This window comes from Lissotriton helveticus, chromosome 7 (assembly GCF_964261635.1).
Source record: "Lissotriton helveticus chromosome 7, aLisHel1.1, whole genome shotgun sequence".
Taxonomy (NCBI): domain Eukaryota; kingdom Metazoa; phylum Chordata; class Amphibia; order Caudata; family Salamandridae; genus Lissotriton; species Lissotriton helveticus.
The window spans coordinates 1,909,365,810-1,909,388,572 of NC_136068.1; the positions used below are offsets into that span (position 1 = coordinate 1,909,365,810).

Below are 22,763 nucleotides of genomic sequence, written 5' to 3' on the forward strand. Positions count from 1 at the left end.
GCCCTATATGGATTGCTATTGCACACATATTTTTCTTCGTACTGGGCCATATACAGTACTGCCATCTCCGGCGCAAAAGGACATCCCATAGCTGTACCCTTCACCTGTAGGAACAGCTCATCTTCAAATGTAAAAAAGTTTTTCTTTAGCGCTAGAGATGCAAATCTGACGATCAATTAGGTAGGCACTCTGTGAGGTCTTTTTTTGAGATAAATTTCGATGGCATCCAATCCATCTTGTTGAGGAATCTGAGTATATAACGATGTGACGTCCATCGTCACCAGGACCTGTGTCCTTGGATCAAATTGGAAGCCTTCGACCTTATTAATACACTCCATTGTGCACCTAATTTGAGCACAGGCTTGCACAAGCCTATGTGCATTGAGCCCCAGCTCTCGTCTACCTCTGTGCACTCAAGCTAAATGTATTCATTCAAAACGTGTACGAAACTAAAGCCAATGAATCTTGGACCACCCTAAGAGGAACGCAAGTGTGCAAGAACTCTTGTGAACAGAACCCTCAGATCTCCAGCACACCTTGCACCTATATAGAACTGAGGTTCACAAAACATTTTGAGGCATATCATCAAGACAATTATCGCCGCTTTAGCGGCCGTTTTCGGCTGTAAAGCGGAGATAATCCTAACACGGTTTTAACAAGGGCACACTAACAGGCATTAGTGTGTGTTACCTTGTGTCATCGCACATTTCACTAACGCCGTTCATCTCATCGCTAATGAGATGCATGGTAGGCGTTCCTGACATTCACTACATGACAAAACATCGATATCGCGGTTTCGTGCTATCAACAAGGGTGCCCCAAGTCGCGCAAGGACCCAATTATTGTTGGTTTCTAACGCCAGGTTAATTTCTGACTTAGCCATATTTCCCTATGGGAGGTGGATTGTCATGCTAATTCCACCATGGCTTATCATCAACGAATTCCCTATCACTGACATTTTCTCGCTGGTTTGCCAGCGATATTGCAGCATTTCGCCGCTACCGCTGGATATTTTATCGCTTTGGAGATAGCCGTTGATGATAACGCTCTATCTCAGCGATAATATCCAGCGATAACTTTAATCGCGCTAAGCGCCCTTAGCGATAATTATCGTGGGCCTTGTAGATATGCCGCTCAATGACTAAAGCCCACGGGTTTCATGTAGCGCCTTGAGGCTATTTTCAGCTCTGTGATCCAAGGGCTTGCAAACTACATGTAATACAAACGCAGACACGTATTTCCTGTTATATAGGACATCCTGTGCTACTCTCTGTCTGCCCTTCTTGTACCTTCCCGATGCAAGTGTCTGCCTGAGGGTTTCAGCCAAACAAACTGCGCCCAGAGGCCTCCTGGAGCGCTTAGCAAAACCTTGCTGTTTTTTTTTACTAATGTGTGCATCAAACTGTAACGTATTTAACACCATGTTCCATTTCCTGTAACCACAGTGCCTGCCAGCTGCCATGTTCCTTGACTAGGTGCAGATGTGAAAGTCGCACCAATTGTGTAGATGTTTCTCAGTGAACCTTCATGGGGGTGTGGTCAGGGGGCGGGGCCATTTTTGTATGAGCGTGTAATGCCGTGGGGACAGGGGGCACCGTGGTACAGCCCTATGGGGTGCCTTTACAAAAACACTCCCTTGAGAGCACCTTGTGAACAGAGGAACCCGGGTGGAATATTTATTGAAAGCTATACTTTCGTTTTTTTTTGTTTTTTTTAGTTAATACTTTATATACAAAGAAGGACCTTCCACGAGATTCACGCACGCCTATTCTGCTGCTTTTATTTTTATGGCTCCCTTTAAACTTCAGTGAAGCTTCCCAGCTGCGAGTCTTATGTGAGTAGCAGAGAAAAATAGTTTACTGTTTTCATCTCTATCATTCTTACTAAGGTTCTATTGTAATTTGTTGAAATATGTTGCTTAAGCTTAATTTGCGGTCTTAATAAAATGTATACCCTTCACATGTAATGCTCAGTGCAAGTAGCCTCATAGGTCCTCCTCTGTCTAAAGGTTATGATAGTTTCTGCTATTCTAGTGACACGTCTGTTGTAACTTCCAATCAATATTCTTGTCATACACATGCGGAGCAGAGCCACACAACCGTATCCCTCTAATTTTTTTTTTTTACTATGAGTCTAAAAAGCGAACCCAGATACACAAGGTTTTAGCTTAGTCTAGAAATACTGTAACAAAAGTGAAAAAATGAGAACCATAGGACTCCTTTGATGCAAACCTATACAACATATTGCGACAGGCCGTGTCTCTCTGTGTGGAACACTCAGCAGTACTTCGGCCCAGGGACCAAGCTAAGCGTACTTGGTGAGAGCTTTGTGTTATTGTCCAGTCTGGTGTAATCCTGTCCACAAAAGTACAGACCTGCTCTCAGCAGTCTACCAGTAGTTGAAAATGAGTTGTTTCCATTTAAAATCACCTCTGTTGATTTCCCTTGGTTAGATCTCATGGAGGTCATGGTGGTAGTGTAAGGGTCTCACGTTTGTGTGTTCTTTGACGTAGATGCAATGGTTGAAAAAAATAATAGTTCTTAAATAGAAAATGCTTGAATATGGTTCTTCAGCGTGTTCCACTGCATGAAAAATGGTGGATCAGACCCGAGAGCGGAGGCCCGTGTCCCGGTATTGCGCTGTAGGTATGTCACTGTGTACTTACTCAGAAGCTTACTTTGGTCCGGGTACAAAACTGTTTGTTTTAGGTAAGAAAATTGACATTATCATGAAAGTTTAAGGGAAATTTAACAATGTCTTTCCTTGAAATTTTGTTCATCATTTCTCCTAAATTCTGGTTTGTTATATTTATTATAACTTCAGGGAATGAGCTATATTCAGGTTGGATAAAACAGGAAAGGGTCTTGGTTTGAGTCGACTTGGCGAGGGGTAGAAATGGGGGCATTGCATTAGGTCTGGCCAGAAGTAAAGGATGTGTCTTCTTCAGGAGCTTTGGTGATGCATCCAGGGTGCTGGAGACAATCACAAAAGACAGTTTATCAGGAAGGGTCAGAGAAGAGAACACTTTTTGAGTAAATTGCAAGGAACGCAGCGAGTAAGAAGAACTAAAACTGCACATACGTTGTAAGGCAACAACAGAGTTATGAAGAACACACCTAACAGAAGCTAGGACGACCTAATTTTGCCACAGAGAAGAGTTATCAAGGGCGTATTATCAAGCCCATTATCGCCATTTTATCTGCAGTTTCCTGCCGATAAAACGGCAATAATTTTAACACCGGTTCTTGATAATATGCCCCCTGGTGTTATGTTCACTGCACTGTATCTCGTGCAAAAACAGGGCTGAAATTCAGCTGAAATATGATTTATAAAGGACATTTTGTGAAATTTAAATTGATTGCAACCACTTGTGATATGTCAAAGGGAACCTGGCCCATTGATGTGGACACAATATATGCAACGCATTGGGCGAATAGGGTTTCTAATGGAAATGTGCAAGTTTGTTATTGCCTAAGGATTTTGGAGTTGGAAATTGACATGGAAGGCATGAATTACTGGGATATATTTGAGTTTCATGATTATATACTGATGGCCAGTGTCTGAATGAGTATCGACAATACTGTGTCATAGTACACTGCCAATGATTGAACTAAGGGAAAGACAGTCATCAGGTTAACATTAGTTATTGAGATGACCATAAAGTCTTAGTAATTCCCTGAACGTAAAATGGTGTGTGTATGTACTATGATGCTGTTGCTATCAGTATGCATACATGAACCATACGTGCAGCCGTCTTTTAATGAGCTGACTTACGTATTGAAAGACGGTTCCACATACAAATCTCTATATGTTTACCTGTGATATCTGTGGGGACCATGATTCATGGTGTGTGGTCATTGCACACACGCTAGCTCCTCACACACATATGATGTCCAGCCCGGTCACTACAGGCCCTGCTGTCTCATTGTAGTTTTGTAACAGCCTCTTGTGGCTGTGTTATGGAAGCGAGCAGTACTTTGGAGCAGGAACCAAGCTCACCGTTCTCGGTAAGACAATCCCGTTGGACTGTTCCCCTGGCCAACTCACGTGTTATGGGTTCCCTGAGTTGTGCCTTTAGCTGGGGTTAGTCTAGTCTACAATCGAATGTCTTCTAGGTGGTTCTATAATCTAATGGTCTGAGGCTCCACGTCTTACATGTGATGGGATGGCATGTCTATAGAAAAGACCACCGTTAGGGTTTGAGGGTCCCGGAGGGATGTCACACTGATTCAGCCGCAGTTCCACCCTGGAATGAGTTTTGCAAACCCCTAGATGACTTTCCAGAATGATGCAATGACGATTACAAAGCAGAAAGTAAATGTATTTGGAAATTTGACCACCTAAAAAGTGTCGTTCCGCAGTGGGTTTTATAAGTGCAGGACGCTGTTATAAAGTATGTTCCTAGAACACCTCAGCGGCCCATGTGCAGTTCGGAAATTTTTTTTCTGTATGTTGTTAACATGGGAAAAAGTATTGAAAGGCATTCAAACGTTTTGGCCTCAGAGGGGTAACTAGAGGGTACATCTCTCGTCCTGGGCTGACAAAGTTTGTCTGTTTATTCTCTGGCCGCGAGATATAAGTGGAGAAGTGTGGCTCAATGGTTAGAGCGGCAGACCCTTATGCAGAGGTCTAGCCCGGGACCAGGGTTCGATTCCCTGCCTCGGTGGGTCTTGACTCTTGAGCTCAAAAATTCCACGGACCTGATAATTCTCGCCTCGGTGCCTATTCCAATCATGGAGTCCAACTCTGGGAAATAACTTGCTTAATCTCCACAACAGCCCCCACAACGCTAAGGATGCCTGGCCTCCACCTTGGGGGTGCCCAGGAGTGGACACCTCACAGGGAAAGCCAGGATGGGTTCCACAGCGGTATTCGTACAAGCGCCTTGAGACCCTTGCGGGTGAGTAGTGCGCTATACAAGTATCAATTTACATATTTGTTGAATCTTTGTCTGATATGTGAAGGAAGAACATCTGTTAGACACATTCAAATGCAGCTGGCTTGCGTTGAAAAGCCCTCAGACCCCCAGAATGCAGCTGCTAAAGATGCTTTCTGTCAGCCTGATGTATATTTCACAAGTTATGTCACAGCAAAACACAGGAGCTGCCTCCAGGACTGTCGTAGTCGTTCCTGACATTTTGCAGTCACAAATCTGCAATGTGTTTCCTTGGGTATTTTTTATTGCTTTCAAAAATCTGTATTTTGCTGGGTGAAAAAAAGTGTGTTATAGCACCCAGACCCAATGCAGAAGAAGAGCAAATGTATAAATGGATCGATTATATATCTGATTACATAATTGGTACATACAACCCATTTGAGTCTGAGATGGGTCAAACACACGTCATGACCAAATTTCTGAGAAAGATTTTACATTAGCGATGCAGGACACTTGAAAAAGGAGCGTTCATTATTTTCTGGAAACACTTACCTCCAGTGTTTTGAAATTGGTAAAAAAAACTATGTGTTACATGTGCAATCGTTCTTTAATTGTTAAAATGTGCATGTCTGCATAAACTGCCACAGGGTGGAACACAGCTGTGCCAAAGAAAATCCTTGAAAATTGAAAAGGATCCTAAATTCTTTCAATTAAGGAGCCACATCACTCTTTATTTTTTTTATTAAGTTTTTCACCCCTGTGAGGGAAAGATTTATTTTATAATTGTTAAGGTATATTTATATAATGTGCCGCAGACCAGCAGCTTGGCCCCTCTTGGGACTTACACCCCTGATGGCTTGCCAGGCAGGTGAGCACGTTCTGGCTGCGGCTGCAAAGCACGGAGAGACGGTCCACCGACGCGACCTGGTCCAGGTACCAGAGGTTAAGGTGAGTGGTAAAGTGGCCTTAGGGAAGTCACTTCCAGAATGCATCTTTCTTTGGTCATGTCTGTACACCTTGATGGTCTGCACGCATATTATCTTAATGATTACAATTTTTAAGTGCATGGAATTGGTCACCTTGTCTTATGATTGTAAAATGTTGTTGGTCAAATTCCCATATCATAGACAAACCCTCCACGAAGTGCTGCTTGGCCATTGATAGCGCTGACCTGCTGGCAGGAGGAACTTGTTGAAGGATTTAATACTAATACAAGTTATTGTTTAGTACACATGTTTGTAATGAAGATATTGTCATGGGACTGTTTTCAAAATACCAAATTAACTTATTTTGACTTGATGTTGACTGATGGCCAAAGCTAATTTGAAACGGGGTTGAAGTTAGTGGAAGAGCAAAATGGGATTTTACTTAATTAATAAAAGTTCCTTGAGTTACATATATATACACGGGGAGAGGAGTTGGCCTAACGACTAGGGCGCTCGACCTCGGACCTGGAGGAACTGGGGGGCATATTATCAAGGGGGTTTATCTCCGCTTTTTTGGCTTTAAAAGCCAAGAAAGCGGAGATAAAATTATCTCCCTATTACCAAGCTGTCGCTAACACCAGTTAGTGACAGCTAATAGGAGATAGCGACCATCTTGGGCCCCGCTTTGCATGTCAGTGATATTTATCACTAATGACATGCAAAGTGGGCGTGCCAAGATGTTAGCGACTGGAAACAGTCGCTAACATCGCTATCTCCTATTACCAACTTTTGGAGATATTCGCGCTAAGCGCGAATATCTCCAAAAGCTAACACCTGCCCTGAGCAGTTCTTCACCATGTTATCCAATGGGAGGTGGATAACATGGCTAAGAGCATTTGCTCGATAATGCATGAATATCGCGGACTTTTCAGCGATATTCATGCATTGCGGCCGTTTTTTATCGCATTTGCGATAAACCTTGCTAATAGCAAGGTTTATCTGCGATAAAAATCGCCGATGTGCGGCGATAATTTTTGTCTCTAAACAAGTTAGAGACAAAAATTATCGCTAGTTGTTGGTAATATGCCCCTGGGTTCGAGTCTCGGTAACGACGCAAAAACCTCCTGTGATTCTGGGCAAATCACTTAATCTCCCCGTGCCTAAAATGTGTGTCCTCATGTAACGTAACTGGAAAATGTGTAAAGCGCTCTGATACCTGATCCGGTTCGGGTCGCGCTATATGAAACTCTGCAAAATAAATAAATATATATATATATATATTACAGTTAAAAAAGGGATGAAGCCCTTTGCTATGGCCCTACACCTGTCCCGTCAGGTAAATATTTTTTTCAAAATGTCTAAATGTGCATTTCTGCCTAGAATTTGCCGCGACAGAACACTGAGTTCCCATGAAAATGCATGAGGGTTAGACAGGCTCAAAGTTGCCTCAACTGGAGAATCAATTTTCCTGAGACGTCAGTATTTTGATGACAATATCTTTATTTGTATTAATGTTGCATATATATTCGCTGAGTTTCTCTGCAGTGACACACTACTTACCTTAATTTGTCCACTATCCACTGCCAAGTGCGAAAGCGTCCTCAGTCACAGGATCTGACCTCGGCCGGGCCCTTAATGTCCCTTGAGCAGAGACGGCTTCATCTAGGATTTGATACCACCTTGTCCATCGGTGCTCTACCTACATACAGTGACACTTAGGCGGCTCTGGATAGGAAACTCCCCATCGAAGACAGTGCAGTGCATGTTTGGAGCTCCTTCTGCGACAGGGTGTCCTCAGGGTCCTCTTTCATCTCATGAATTCCAAAGAGGCACAGACTTACAAGGCATGCTTGCCCTGGATTGGTGTTGGGTAGTTTCAAGACTGTAATACTGAGCACTCTGCAAGAAGTTGTGTTGCGTAACAAGAGTGTCAGGGGCTTATTTATGAAAGGCTTGCATCACTTTTGCATCATTAAAGGGGTACATGCGTGAGGCAAGGCTCTGAATCAGATTTATGAAGCCACCCCGCGTTGCTTTGAGTGGCATCATATATCTTAAGTAAGGCAACACAGCGCAAATCGCTGCGTCGCCTTACTCTGCGCTTGGGAGGCATTACATGCGCATTACGGTGGGTTTTTCCACATAACAGACATGGATTTTGATGCTGCCCAAATTTACAAAGTCATGTAAACTTAGGAAGTGCCAAATCCTTATGCCTTCCCAGGTGAGCCTCAACAGGGAGGAATATCTTTATTTCTCCTCGTTGTTTTCCTCTTTCTGTGTGTTCTGCATACATCGAAAGAGGAAAACGCCTCTTGAGATAGTTTCTGTGCAGGAAGGTGTCCCTTCCTGAACAAAAACGATCCTGTATGCTATGGAGCAAGGGTTCCTACATTGGCGCTAGGATGCCAAAACTTCGCCCGCGCAAGGAGAAAGGATACGAACGCCCCGTATTGCATAAACACGGTGCATTCCTGCCCTTTCACTTTGGTGTAGGGCAGCGCAGCAAGGTGACTTACTGAGATGCCCTATGCAAAAATCCCATAAAAGAGGCCCTGAGTCTTTACACATTCTTTTGCAAAAGTTGGGCTGGAGTTTGTAAATAGTCAGAAGGGCCCTAGTCCATTGCATTGCTTCTGCACTGCATCCATACACTGAACAGCAGAACATGCTAGAAACCCCAAACACGAGGCATGAACCAAAGTTCAATAAAATGATGCTGATAGGTGGCAAATCCATGAGCTTCTGCAGCGTTTGTGTCTGCGGAAGCAGGGGGAACCTCACGGGGAGGGGGCGAAAGTTTATATTTCAATACAAGACAAAAGAGGACTTTTTAACTCTTGGCTCTTGTTACCATTTCTCACACAGCAGTGGACTCGCAGCAGTTTGAGTGTGTGCGTCTGCTGATTGAACATGGGAAACTCCCAGTTACATACATGATCTTGTCTGAATCTTAATGGAAGTTATTGCCTGAGCGAGCTTTCCAATGTGAAGAGTGTTTGGTCATTGCGGCGTTGCACCAATTGATAATAGCTCGGAAAGTAGGTGGCACCTAGAAGGCCCCATTTATCAATAAGAAATGGTGCCTTCTGGGACAGCTGCAGGTGGCACAGCTTCACTTGCTACAGTCCAATGTTTTGGATACAGGCGCAAAGTTCGATTTCTGCCTGCTGAGTTCGCTAAGAATATGTGATGTAACAAAGCGATCAAAATGATCGCGGTATATTACATCAAAGTTTTTACAACGCAAGTCATTACAAAGACTTGCGCTGGAAGGCGCTGGACTTAGGAATAGTAAGATTTACTATTCCAACACCAGTCTACGTACACAAGGGAAGGTGTTGGAATAGTAAATATTACTATTCCTTAGGTTATAGCGCCATCCAGTTGCGTTGTAACGGCTGCGTTGCACCGCGATGTAAAGGATGTTTCCCTTCGCTAAGGTTATGTTTCTGGAAGTTCACAAAGTGGTAACATTTCTGAAGTTCACGTATTACTACGTTAAGCAGAGTTTATACCATTTTGTTAGAAAACTTTTCTGCACACACTGGCGTTTTAGGTGCGCCCGGGTATTCCTGCAGGTTTTTACTCCTTTCAAACAACTTCATAACTTTGAGAAGTTTGTAGTACTATCTTCCAATTCTTTTAAAGAAGAATGTCTGAGCTCAGCTCTGCAGGGAAACATCAATTCATGAGTAAATAGTTGTGTTATCTTTTTCAGAGGATGGACTCAAGATCACTGCACCAAAGGTGGCTCTCTTCGACCCATCGCCGCAGGAGGTGAAGGAGAGAGGGAGCGCCACGCTGGTGTGTCTGGCCACCAACTTCTACCCTGACCATGTGGTCCTGAGCTGGTCAGTGAACGGGGTGGAGAGGACAGAAGGGGTGAAGACCGATGACCAGCCCACCCGGGGCAGCGACAAGATGTACTCCCTGAGCAGCCGGCTCAGGATCCCCAAGAAGGAGTGGATGAACCCTCAAACTACCTTCAGGTGTCACGTGTACTTCGAACCCACGAATGACAACTTCACCAGGAAGACCCAAGGCAGAGAGGGTAAGACGCGAGGGGGCAGGAATGAAACTTTAAAGATGAATATATCCAAGAGCTTTGAGGCAAGCACAAGGATTAATTGTTTTAGTCAAGTAGAACACATTGCTCACAGTAACTACAATGTTGAACTTTCCTTAAATGAAGAATTGTCAAGATCCTTTGATGACGGCTCTGATGTGTAGGCCGCATGGATGCAGGGTTGGACTGGCTTGAAGGGCAATCAGGCAGTGCCCAATGGGCTGGTCTCACCGGTCAGTGTGCGGGCCTGTTTTGTAGCAGCTTCAGGGCCTGGTTCATATAAATAAACAACCACGAGGGAGTGAGAAGATAGAAAGGGGCAACCCTCATCCTCCCTGGATAGAACCCACGTTACACAAGAGAGCAGTGGCGTAACGAAACTTGAGGGGGCCCACCTGCAAAGTGCATGAAGGGGGCCCCCTCCAGCCACACTCAGGAGCTCTGCTAACAGGGTACTGGGCTGAAGGGGCCCCCTGGAGCTTGCCCCCCCACCCACCTCACACTGCGGGGGCTGCAGGGGCCTTTTTTAAGCCCTGGTTCGCCTGTCTAGAAATGAACTCTAAAGGTCTAAGAGATCAGTTATCTGGTCTCAGTATATCTTAAGTACAGAAAAATACAGACAGAAAACATCTGTTTTCATATCTGTATTTATTTTTCCGTGTGGATAAAAATGGATTATGTTTTTTTATTTTAGTTTGCTGCAAGTCATGACTGCCAGGCCAATTGCTGTGTGGATTGACATGTAAGGGGTTAAAAAAAGAATGGGATTTCAGTAAAGAGGCTTAAACAGCAGTAGATATGCACAACCTTAATACTAAAATGTTCATGTTTTCATATAAGTGCATTGATTTTTCATCGGATGGTGTTCCTCTCAATGGGACCTGTCTGATGTTCAATCATGAATGCGCATTCATCAGTTACATGAGTGTGGACATATACTAGTTTCAACTTCATTTATTCAGAAAACACCAAATAAATATGGAATAATACAGATAACGTTAGCAAAAAATAAACATGGCCAAATACAGACAGACATGTTAAAAAAATAAATATCATAACACCGGGAGCCCTCATCTTAAAATGGCGGGGGAACTTCACCCACGTAAACTGGTGCGTCCCTGCTGCTACCTGTGGGTGAGGATCCTACTAATTTATCCATGAAATGCCAGGGATGCACCAATTTACCTGGGTGCAGATCACACACCATCTTAAGCTATAGTGAGACTAGATAACTAAACTCTTAGACGTTAAGAGCTCAGTTGTAGACTGTCAAACCCTTTCTTGTGACATTTCTGGCCTGGTTTATTGCCAGATGGGCCAGTCTTCGCTGTTGTTCTCTCTGACATTACCACAAACATTGCCCGGAGCAAACACAAATGCATGTAATCTCCCATCCCTTGCAAAATATCCAGCTGACTTGATTTGCAAATGGAGACACCTCTTTAGCTATCTGCTTAGGTAATATGGGACACTTTTTTTATTTGGTGCCAAGGCTTATTTTTGTCCCAGTTAGACCCTGGTATTCTGAATGCATAATTCATTAAGAATTTGTTGTGTGCATTTAAAAGTGGAAGTGTGTTTGCCCTGCTGCGTTAGTGCATCACAACAAAGCTCACAGGCAGATGGCTGCATGATTAACTTGGGATTTCAAACCCTGATCTGTCTGAGCAGTTAATTAATTATCACAGATGTTCGTGTAAAACACTGTAGTTAAGATTTACTTGTGGTTGGCAGTGGTGGCGGGGGGTGTGGTGGTTAATGCTATTCAAAATGTAAAGAGACAGGAAATTGAACAGTTCAAAAAGACTTGCTGGAGACTGCATTCAAGTCGTTTCCCACTATTCTTGAAAATGTTAATAATTTCGTGTGCATGAACAGCAGATATTTGTTGTTCACTTTTAACTTTAAAATGGATGATTTAAAGTGCCCCAAATCAACACACAACAATGGTCTTTCTTGTTTGTGCTTGTGGTTAAAGTGTGTGTTTTTGTCACCTAATTGTTTGCCCCATAATACAATGCTTGAAGCCTTTATTGTGCCTTTGAGCAGCAGTGAATAATAAGGCACCTTTTGTTCTTTCACTTCAGTCACTATTGTGAACACACACGTGAGCACATTAGAAATTATACTTTTTTCCAATTGTCTTTAAGCAGTTGTTTACTATCTAGGACGCAGCCTCTTGCATTCCTCAAGATGGAGGGGGTATTTATGAGCCCCCTGTGCCACTTTTTAGAGACGCCCTGGTGAATCAAACCTTGAAATGGATGTATGACGTTTCAACGCATGCCATTACAACGCAGGTCTTACAACGCAAGTCGTTACAACGACTTGCGTTGGGGGGCGCTGCATAGTGAATAGTTTAATTTACTATTCCAACTCCCGTCCCCGTGGATAGTAGGGAAGGTGTTGGATAGTAATTAAACTATTCCCTATCCTAGAGCGCAGCCCAGCGCAATGCGTTGTAATAACTTGCGTTGTAAAAGTTGCGTCGTAATGGTAGTGCGTTGTAAAAGTTGCGTTGTAAAGGATGTTCCCCCTTGAAATCCTATCTATGAGGCCACGCAAAGCCACTTTGCGTGTCTTTGCATGGCCTCATGGATATGGAGTAAGTCAAGGCAGCGCAAAGGGCCGCGCTGTCCTACTCTGCATCAAGGAGGCGTTTCATGGGCGTTGCGGTGTGTGTTCCTACAAACACTCATAGATTTTGATGCTTTTCCAGCTTCACAAGACCTTGTAAACCTAAGGATGGGACACAACCTCACACCACCCGAGGTGAGGGGTCTGGAGGAGAAATAATTCTCCTTGTTTATTGCTTTTTCCATGTGGGCTGCATTCAGCAGCACATGTAGAAAGAGGAAAACACCTCTCAGGATTCTTTTTGGGCAGGAAGGTGCCCTTTCCTGCACAAGAAATAATAATGCTGCCAACACTTTTCCCACTTGCACTAAAGGTGACGGCGTTGGTGCTAGGCAGCCAAAACAGCAACATCGCTGAGTTAAAGTACAGGTACGCACCATATTGGATAAATACAGCACATTTCTGCCCATTTACTTTAACATGGAGCAGCACAGCAAAATGACTTGCTGCGCTACTCTACATCAAATCCCCATAAATGAGGCTCCAAATTAGTCGCACTGTGTTGTGCAAGTGGAAAACCCCAGCGCCAAGCCTTCCATACTACGATCGGTCTTCTGCCGCCATCATTCCCTGCACTGGCACAGAAGCAGGCCACCCGCATACACAGTCTCGCAACTGGGCGCAATGGTGAGTGTGTAAAGTTAGTGTTTTTTCATAGAAATGTGGCAACCTTATCAGGTGAGGTGGAGCTGATCCATTGGCTTGGGTGGAAAGACACATAATGACAAGTTGTGTGTTGTAAACACCACTCAGCACTAATTTACCCTTTATGCTGCCTTTTGTAGCCAGTGTGATGGTTTATTTAGTCGCTTGTGCCCTACACATGGTCAGGCTCTATTGGGGTACAACAAGTCTGTCTTTCTACTATATACTGGAAGAGAGAACTAATGTGACGTGCGGCCCCTCCCTATCATTCATTCAGGGGCGGCTCTAGGTTCATGGCGGCCCTGGGCAGGGAGCGTAGGTATAGGGCCCCGGAAGAGGGGGTCCGGGCGGGGCGGAGCCCCCCGAAGCTCAGGAGGGGTGGGTCTGGGTGTTAGGAAGTGGAACAGAGCTGGAGGCCGCCATATCCCTGCCAGGGGCCACCACGCAAATATGTATCCATCCTCAGAGGATTATTATATTAAGGATATATATTGGCGTTGTGGCCCCTTGGTGGCCCTGTGCAGGTGCACTGCACATGCCTAAGGCCGCCCCTAATTAATTGGAGTCCCTTTTTCCAAGTCTGCCATCATATACCCTTTAAAGCGACAGCAAATTTCTCTGGAAGAAATGGCAAGCTCTGTGTTCATCTATGTTCTTTTCTCTTTCCTCAGGTTGTGGTGCAACTGCTGGTGAGTAAATACATATCTTTTTTTTTATTAGGTGTGAGACCAGAATTCACCAACTGTTTACAGCTGTTCACAAGTAAAGAATGTGCTGCAAATTAACTTTCACTGAATTGAAATTCAACCCAATCTTCAAAGATTACACTTACAAGAAGCCATGCATAACAGCCAAGCAAGCCACAGCTCACAACACACCTGATGCAATGCTCATGAACTCACCACTAGCAAACACCCAGGCTGTGAACTCTGCTGCTCACAGCCTTTGACCAAGTCTACAACCCAACCCCCACCCGTGGCTGGCTAAATCTGCTGCCCAGGCCTCCGACCAGGCTCCGCACCCAGCCGTCCCGGCCTAATCACCCCCTTCTGAGTACAGAGGGTGGCTTTGCGCAGCGGGGTTGGTGAAAGGGTGGGCTAGTAAAATGAAATGTCTGTTGCTGACCAACCACTTCTGTACATATTCTCTGCCATGTTTTGCGAGATTGAAACACAAATGTTTGCCACAAGGACCATCCAACCCACACAGGCAGCCAACCCGTGGTACACATGGTGCTCGGCCATGTTCAGCAGGGTGGACTAGAGGGTCTGTCCTGTGATCAGGCCCTGCGCCCACTCACCGCAGATGACCAAGCCTCACTGTACACCATCTTTCCCTATCTTCATCAGGGCTCTACTGCAAGGCTTGTCCTGTGACCCCACCCTGCACCAAACCCACCCAGGCATGACTACATGAGAAAGGCTATTTCCTGTTTTTATTATTTTATTCTTTTTTAGGTTTATGAACCATGGAACGAGGTTCAAATCCCCACCCTGCACCTTGGTTTACAGCCCCAAGAAGGAGGTTTGGGGATCACAAAGGCTGCAAAAAAATGTATTTTGTTGACAATTTGCCTTGCGGGTGATCGTCTTGCGGCTCACACACAAATGATGCACAGGGGTCATGGGATTCTCCCTTTGTCCCCGTCTGGCACCTTCACTTTCTTTTCAGGCTACAGGGATGGAGTCTGGTGGCCTGTATTGGCACCCACAAAAAACATTTCTGAGTTGTGCATGTGTGGGTGTGCAGTGTTCCTAAATTCTTGTACCTTAAAAGCACGCCCACTCGTTGGGTGGATCGAGGACGGTGTTGACCTCATTTTCATGACTCAATGTGTCCCAGAGACAAGGTACAAAGCAGCATTATAAAATACAGTTAAATAAAGGACTGACTCAAAAAAGTGAGTTCTAGAGCAGAATCTGGAAAACTATAAAGGTTTATTACACAATTCAGAAGGAGTGATGGACTGGAAATATAAAATGCTGAAGTAGAAAATCTAGTATAAGTGCATAAATTATTGCCAAGAAGACCCTTGGTAATAGAACAATACACAATGATAGGCATAATCAATAATAGGCTGAGTCATAAACGTGCAGCAAAATCAGTAAAAAATCAGACAGCATCCATAGTGGAACCCATAGTTCACCCCCAAATTTGAGGATTTATGTAGCAAATTTCAGCGTACAGAAGTATCGAAACTGCAAAGTCACACTGGTCCGGGAAAAGAAATACATTTTCAACAACTCAGAGTAGAGATTTTAAAATCACCATACAGCCTTACTCACAAAGAACTTACCACCAAAGCACTTAGCTACTACGGGGCATATCAGCAAGGGCTGGCGATAATTATCACTCAGCGCTCTTAGGGCGAGGATAATTATCGCCGGCTAATGCTGGATTGCATCGCTGAGATAGCGTGTTATCAGCAACGCTTATCTCAAAAGCGGTACAATTCCAAGCGCAAGCTGCCAAAAGTGCGATTATCGCTGGAAATCCAGCGATAATCGCACAACGTTTGGCGAAAGCTTGTTGATAAGGCAGGGCATACATAGCAATTATATCCACCTTCCATTGGCTATAATGGCTAAGTCAGACTGAAAGCAGGTGTAAGGAAAGTAGCAATAACCGAGGATAGTGCTAATTTTCTTATCGCTATGCTGTTTAGCATGCAGCTTGTTAATTGGAGAAATGTCGGTTAGCAACATTTCTCACGTTATTTAGGTGTGGAACGACCACTTTGCATCTCATTAGAGATGCAAAGGGAGGCGTAGAAAAAAAGTGTGCTAACATGCGATTATGCATGTTAGCACCCTCTTGTTAATAGGGTGATAGCTTTATCTCCTCTTTTTTGTCTTTTAAAGCCAAAAAAGCGGAGATAAAGCCCTTGTTAACCCCTTCGGCGCTGATGACGGAACCGCTCCGTCATCAGCCGCGGTCGCGCTGTGCTGATGACGGAGCGGTTCCGTCATGGACCGCCCCGCTCGATAGAACGCTCATGCGCGGCGCGAATTCCGCGCCTGCGCTGAGGGTTCTATTGAGCGGGGCGGGCCATGACGGAACCGCTCCGTCACCAGCATAGCTCAACCGACGCTGGTGACGGAGCGGTTCCGTCACCAGGATGCGGCCGCCCCGCCCCCTTAGCACTGCGGCGGAATAGCCGCCGCAGTGAAGGGGTTAATATGCCCCTACATTTCTTTCAGCTGTAAAATATTGCATTTAACATATACATATCCATGTGGAATCGAGTGCAAATTAATATTCTGCTCGCTTGTTAATAATACACAAAAGCTCCGTCACCATCCAATGATATTACTTGGGTTTTGGAGACCTTGTTTTGGCCAGGTCCTGACAATGAGACAAAAAGATCCCTCATCTAATAAAATGTTTATTTTGTTTTCATTTGAGTGATTAAATGGTCCATCCAGTTTCAGAAACAACTGGCGTTACACTTTCTGCGCCAGGTTAATGAGAGTCTATTTCAGGTCAGTAATTCAACCCCATGTGTTCTGAATGTAGTTGAAACCTTTATTTATAGCTAATGCACATTATGTCGCACATGCTTACAAATGTCACGTCTTAATTGTTCTGCTAATGGACACATTTGTGAACGTTACAAATAGTCAGAAATGTACTTCAAATGTCGATTTCAATTTTTTACTCTGAGTTGTTTCTGTGAAGAGAACCTTCAATACAACACTGAACTAGAAATGATGGCATGGAAAATGAATGTCAATAGATTGAAGCTATGGTTTTATATCTCTAATTTCAGATTCATTTCGAAAGAGTGCCAATACTGGGAAACTCACATATCTGCTGCTTATCACCAAGAGTGCCCTGTATGGATTGTTTGCGACGGTGCTGGTATTGAAGTTGATGGTGAGAAACCTTTCCTAATGTCCTTTGATGTGCAGTTACGCAGGGGTGTGTCACTTGAGAGCCAGAAGTGGCATAACTCCCTCAAAGTTCACCCATGGAAGGAAGGAGTACTGAAGTCTAAGAAACACACCCATATATTTCAACTAACTATTGGGAATGCATGTTTTATGAATTTCAATTTCACAAATGTGTACATGTTTAATAGGTAGTTGTTAATAGGGTCTCAACACCATATAGGGGCGCTGTCGCTAATTTGAAAACATTAAGAGGAGGACAGACTGCCTCCTATACACTGGATGTCTTGCCATCAGTCAAGCTTCGCATCACACCTTTGGTTCTGCACCACAGACGTGCTCCTGTGAACGGGGGCAGATTAACTACTTTGTGCAATTCACAAACTTAGGCAGTGGGGGGTTTACAGTCATTGGGCCCGATTCACAGAACTAACTTAAGACAAAATCCTAAACTTACTACTTTTGGAATTCACACAAGTTAGGATTTTGTCTTAAGTTTGTCTTAAGACAGACTTAAGACGAAATCCTAACTTAAGTCTGTCTTAAGTCTGTCTTAAGACAGTAGAGGGTCAGAGAGGAGTTTGTTAATGGCCACAAGCTCACAGGTTAGGTGGGCATCCACACACTCTCAAGGCAAATCATGGTTCATCCAGCCGCACCTCACCCCTAGCACGGGGTACACTATCGCATAATTGTAGGAGGCTGTGTTGTACAATCGTGCAGGAGCAAACACTGAGTATCCTTTGGTGGATACCTCACGGGAATGAATTCTCAGCGGCAAATGTGTCTTTGTCAATTAGGACCACAGTGTCAGCATAAAATGGAATGGGTGAGAGAAATGTCAATATCAAAGGTTCTCTTTTTTTTGGGGGGGGGGGTGTGGGGGTGTGACATGGCACAAAAGGACAAAAGAACACAAAACCCATCCTAGTATGTTTTGTTTCATATTGTAGGGCTAGACTGGCAGCTGAAAGCAGCCTTGGAAACCTTTTCCAGTTCCTTATTGCACTGAGTGAGTGCACTCAGAGAGCCCGCCCTCTGAAGGAAGATCTGGGTTGGCTCATAAACAAAACCTGAATCATTTTGGGTTACAACAGTTAGTTTGACAGCACAATTTATGAATTTTATTTGGGGATAAAGTGCCATGTGCCCAATTAAAAAAAAACAGCCATACAGCTGCATCCACAGGGTTCCAACATCTTATAGGAGCATTACCCCTTCTCCATCTCACCCCCCACCCACCCTGTCCCACCCTCACTTGTGAAATTTGAAATTAACACCATTTCTTTCCCACGGCCCAAGACATGCTCCTGTGTACAATGCAACAAAGAAACTGTAGAATTTGGAAAAGGTTGTGCCTGCAATGTTTTGTGATGAACAGAACTTCTAAAGTGCTTCTTTCCAAGCCATAATGTCATGTTTTCTTTTTTAATTTTTAGCCCTCCAATGGCAAGCACTTTTCCTGAATGGCAGTTGAATAAACGATTAATCCCGACAAGGACCAGTGCACCATGGCGCCATCAGACAAAATATTGCCACCCGAACTCTACGCTTATTCATAATGTTGGAAACAAGATGTGTGTTCCACTGGCACTGCCCTCAGCATGGATGTGTGCATTTACATTCTGCATTCTCTACCCAGTCTCAGTATTAGTGTAGACCAGCCTCAAACAAGTTACTTGTACTCTGTGGCATATACTTAGACTCACCATTACCTTTAAAAGACCAGTACAAAAGGTAACTATTGTGTAAATTAACCAGTGGCGAAGTCTTACATCATTCCCTCTAAGTGTCCTTCCTTCACAGAGGGGCACATATATGAGGGGCTTGCATCATGTTTGCACCACGCAAAGTTGTACATGCGTGACACAAGCCTTTAAGTCAGATTTATGAAGTCCTGAAAACCCACTTAAATTTTTTTGAATGGTTTAAAAAATCTTGATTAAGGCAACACAGTGCAAAGCGCCTCGTTGCATTATTCTGCGCAAGTGAGGCATTCCATGGGTGTGGCAGTGGATGTTCTCAATCGACTACCATGTTTTTTTACGCATTCCCAGATTTACAAGGACTTGGTAAGGTGTAACAACGAGAAATATCTTTATTTCACCTCGTTTTTTTCACTATCTAAGTGCGCACATAGGAAGAGGTAAAAGCCTCCCAGGGTTGTTTTTGTGAAGGAAGATGCTCCTTCCTGCACAAAAACAATATTTCATGCAATGGAGGCACCCTTGTACTCCGGTGCAAGGGTGTCTGCATTGGCACTTGGCTGCCAGAACGGCACCACTGCAAGAGGGAAGGGCAGGAATGTGTCATATTGGATAAATACGGTGCATATCTGCCCCTTCCCAGTGAATCAGGGAAGCAAGGTTACTTGCTGCGTTGCAATGCACCACTATTTCATAAATATGCCCCTAAACTTCTGCCTGGCATAGTAATCCCTACAAACTGAAAGTATTTATTCATGGGATCTAGTTGGTGCTGAAAGGGATGTGCTGTTTTCTTGTGAGTTTTCATTAAAACTATTATCCTCCTGACTTTGAATCTAGGCACAAGTTGCAAATCTTTTTTTCTTAGAACAACTTTAAAAAAGATGCAACACTCCAGGAGGCGTATTACATATAGTGCGAACTGTCCACTCTTTGCCATGACACACCAAGGCGTTTTTTGCGCTCCAGTCATCAGCAGTTCCTGCAGATACCAAGAGTAAAAAAAAACAGACAAGGTGGCCGTGCATTAGCCTATGCCGGCCCAACACTCTGGAATTCCTTGCCCCCAGAACTCAGATCAATCTCCAGTCATCTGTGTTTCCGGAAGAATTTAAAGACGTACCTGTATCCCGATAAATAAATTACTACTCAGTTTCTGCACTCTTTATTAGTCATGCTCTCGTAACTAGCACAATCTCGTGGTACAGCAACAGCGCAGAGATACCCCTTCGGGAGTCTAGTCTGGCGCTTTATAAGAATATAAAATAAATAAATAAATAAATAAATTAACTGGATTTACAGGGTGCAGACTAATACAATATACCATATTACACTCATGACCTGTCCACAGTGTGTTGCACATGTGTGCCAGCACGATAAGCAGCACATTATTGAAAGACAGAGCAGCTCTTTGAAGCCACTGGCCTGCTTTTCACTTCAGGCAGAGACTTGGCTGCTGTTTTAAAGAGAGGCAGAGGGCAGGTAGATGCAGTGAGGATGTGGATGCCTTGGGGTCCCTAGTACCCCATCTCCCCTGTGCAAGGGCAGGTGCTGTGACTGTGTGACACCTCTATGTTGCCCACACTCATTGAACTTTGCCCTTGGGCCGACTGAATAGCAAAGGGATTAAAGTTCTGCGAGGGGTTTGTGAGTATTCAGAATTAAATTGGCGCACAACAGGTAGTGGTTGTGTCAAGAGAAATGTTAGTTTGTGGTTGGTGCAACTGGATCAGAGAGAACCCTAAACCCTGAAAATCAGGGGTGGAGGAATTCCTTCCCTGTAGTTAATTATAAGCAAGGTCCGATGCACACAACAGGTGAGTGTGATATGAATGATCACCAACAAGTAACAAGGATGGAGTCGCACAGATGTGTTGTTATTGTGTCGTTTTATTGGAATACATATATTAGGAACATGAGACCAGCCGACACGTGTTTCGTCAAGATGGGTGACAGCCCATGACTCTTCAGGGCTGTAAAATGGTCATGAAGGGCGGGGTCAAGGGACCGGTGATATTTCCAACCCGGTCCTGATCGGGTATTTCACAAAATGTGAACGTACTCAAAGGTACGTGTTGTGTGTCCCAATGTGGACAATGTCGAAAAATCCAGTAAACTGTGCTGGCGGCGTATAATGCCGTCTTTTGTTGCTGTGGTAGTTTAAAGCTGGGGTTCGCAGGAGATACGGGTAACGTTGATAGCAGGTCTCACCGGGTGCGGAGAAGGTCTTTTACAGCCCTGAAGAGTCACGGGTTATCACCCTTCTTGACGAAACACGTGTCGGCTGGTCTCATGTTCCTAATATATGTATTCCAATAAAACGACACAATAAGAACAGAGCTGTGCGACTCCATCCTTGTTACTTGTTGGTTATCATTCATATCACACTCACCTGTTGTGTGCATCGGACCTTGCTTATGAATAGCAAAGGGTTTGCTCATTTGCATGGGGTCGCACCCTTGTGAAATTGAAGGAACATTTAACTTTCATTGTGCTGCTGCACATTTGTGCACCAGTCTAACACTTAGAACAGAAGTTGCTGTGAAAGTGTCCATGCCCCTTCTCTGATGCCAAAGTGCCCAGTGGGGCAAAGAACAAATGCACCTGCCTCTTGCGTCCTTGGGGCAATTTGTATAATATGGACCGAGCAGCAAAAAAAATCTGTGAGGGGACCAAAGTCTGTGAACCGCCATCAGCATAACATCTTGGCAAGTTCCATCTGCCATTCTTTTCTATAATGGACTTAATTTATACTCCTTTTTATACGTATTTTTGATATATTTTTAAATCCTGTACTTGCAAAGGTTTTTTCTAATCACGCAATAAAGTTCTTATATCTTTTTATAATATGGCCACAAATTACAACACAAAACCCACAGGCAGAAACTTTAAAAATTACGGGTGGAAATAGAAAATTACAGGAAGTTTGATTAGGGAAACCATTACACTTTTGTACACCTTTAAAAAAAAGCAAGAATTAAGCAAATAGATAAGCAATGTATTCAAATGTATGTACCATACTTTTTTCGGAAAATGTAACCTTTCTTAATTAAATTGAACTTAAACCTATATAATGTGTTAAGCATTGTTATTTGAAATGTCATACTGTATGTTCAAACTCTTGCTGAAAAGTGTAATTAACTCTGATTCTTTCACTTCCATGGTCAGTAATGAAGCCATTTTGAAATAATTCCAAGCACCTTGGAGCAGAACACTGGTGAATTACTTGCACAAGTACTGATTTAGGCTTCCAAATACCCAGACAGATGTGTTACCTGCAGTTACTGGGTGTTCTCTCATTATGGTACATTTATGTGAAGAGCAGCTGCCTCTGGAGCCCAACAGCTGACTCATCCATAAGAACTGAATAGTCCATGTACATACACAAAAACATAGACATAGCTCTCTGGGACAGACTTACTGTGTCATCACTTGGGATACGTCCAGCAGAAGTGAACAGAATAACAGAGCGGTCATTACACACACCACCTCTAGCCATTATGTTCTTCGCTGCTGAATGTGCCCTAACTCTCCTCATCAAACAACACCCTAGCTCGCGTGCCACTGTGCACCAGTCTCAAGGAGGCCAGCACCCCTGAGGCCTTGTTCATGCTCATTGATTTATTGCTCTGTATCTGACTACCCTCCTGTTAGAAATGGGGTTCTTTGCTGACTGAGGTAAGAGCCCTGGTCAAGCAACAACCACAATCCTAGCCATGGTAAGCACAAGCAAACCTCAAATTAAGCAAAGCTCAACCCTCTGGTAGCTTGGCACAGAGGAGTCAGCGTTAACTTAGAGGTAATGTGTTAAGTGTTTGTGTAATGCATCAAACAGTAAAAAAGTGCAAACACCTCACAAAAAGAACCCACAACAGGTTAGAAATATTGAACAAAATGTAATAAATAAAAAAAGACCAAAATGCCAAAAATGCCAATAAATTGAACCAGATTTATGATTTTTTTTTTTATAAACTGAAACATAGCACCTCAAATCATATAGTGACAACCAGGGAT

At 43.9% G+C, this 22,763-nt stretch overlaps 1 long non-coding RNA gene across 1 annotated transcript; it reads left to right on the forward strand.

Moving 5' to 3' along the window:
* Window positions 1-1,601: 1,601 nt before the first annotated feature.
* Window positions 1,602-21,818, forward strand: LOC144770887 (uncharacterized). The gene is made up of 5 exons (XR_013599062.1): window positions 1,602-1,834; window positions 9,524-9,856; window positions 13,825-13,842; window positions 16,923-17,029; window positions 18,483-21,818. It is a non-coding gene; the product is annotated as an uncharacterized LOC144770887 (long non-coding RNA).
* Window positions 21,819-22,763: the final 945 nt, after the last annotated feature.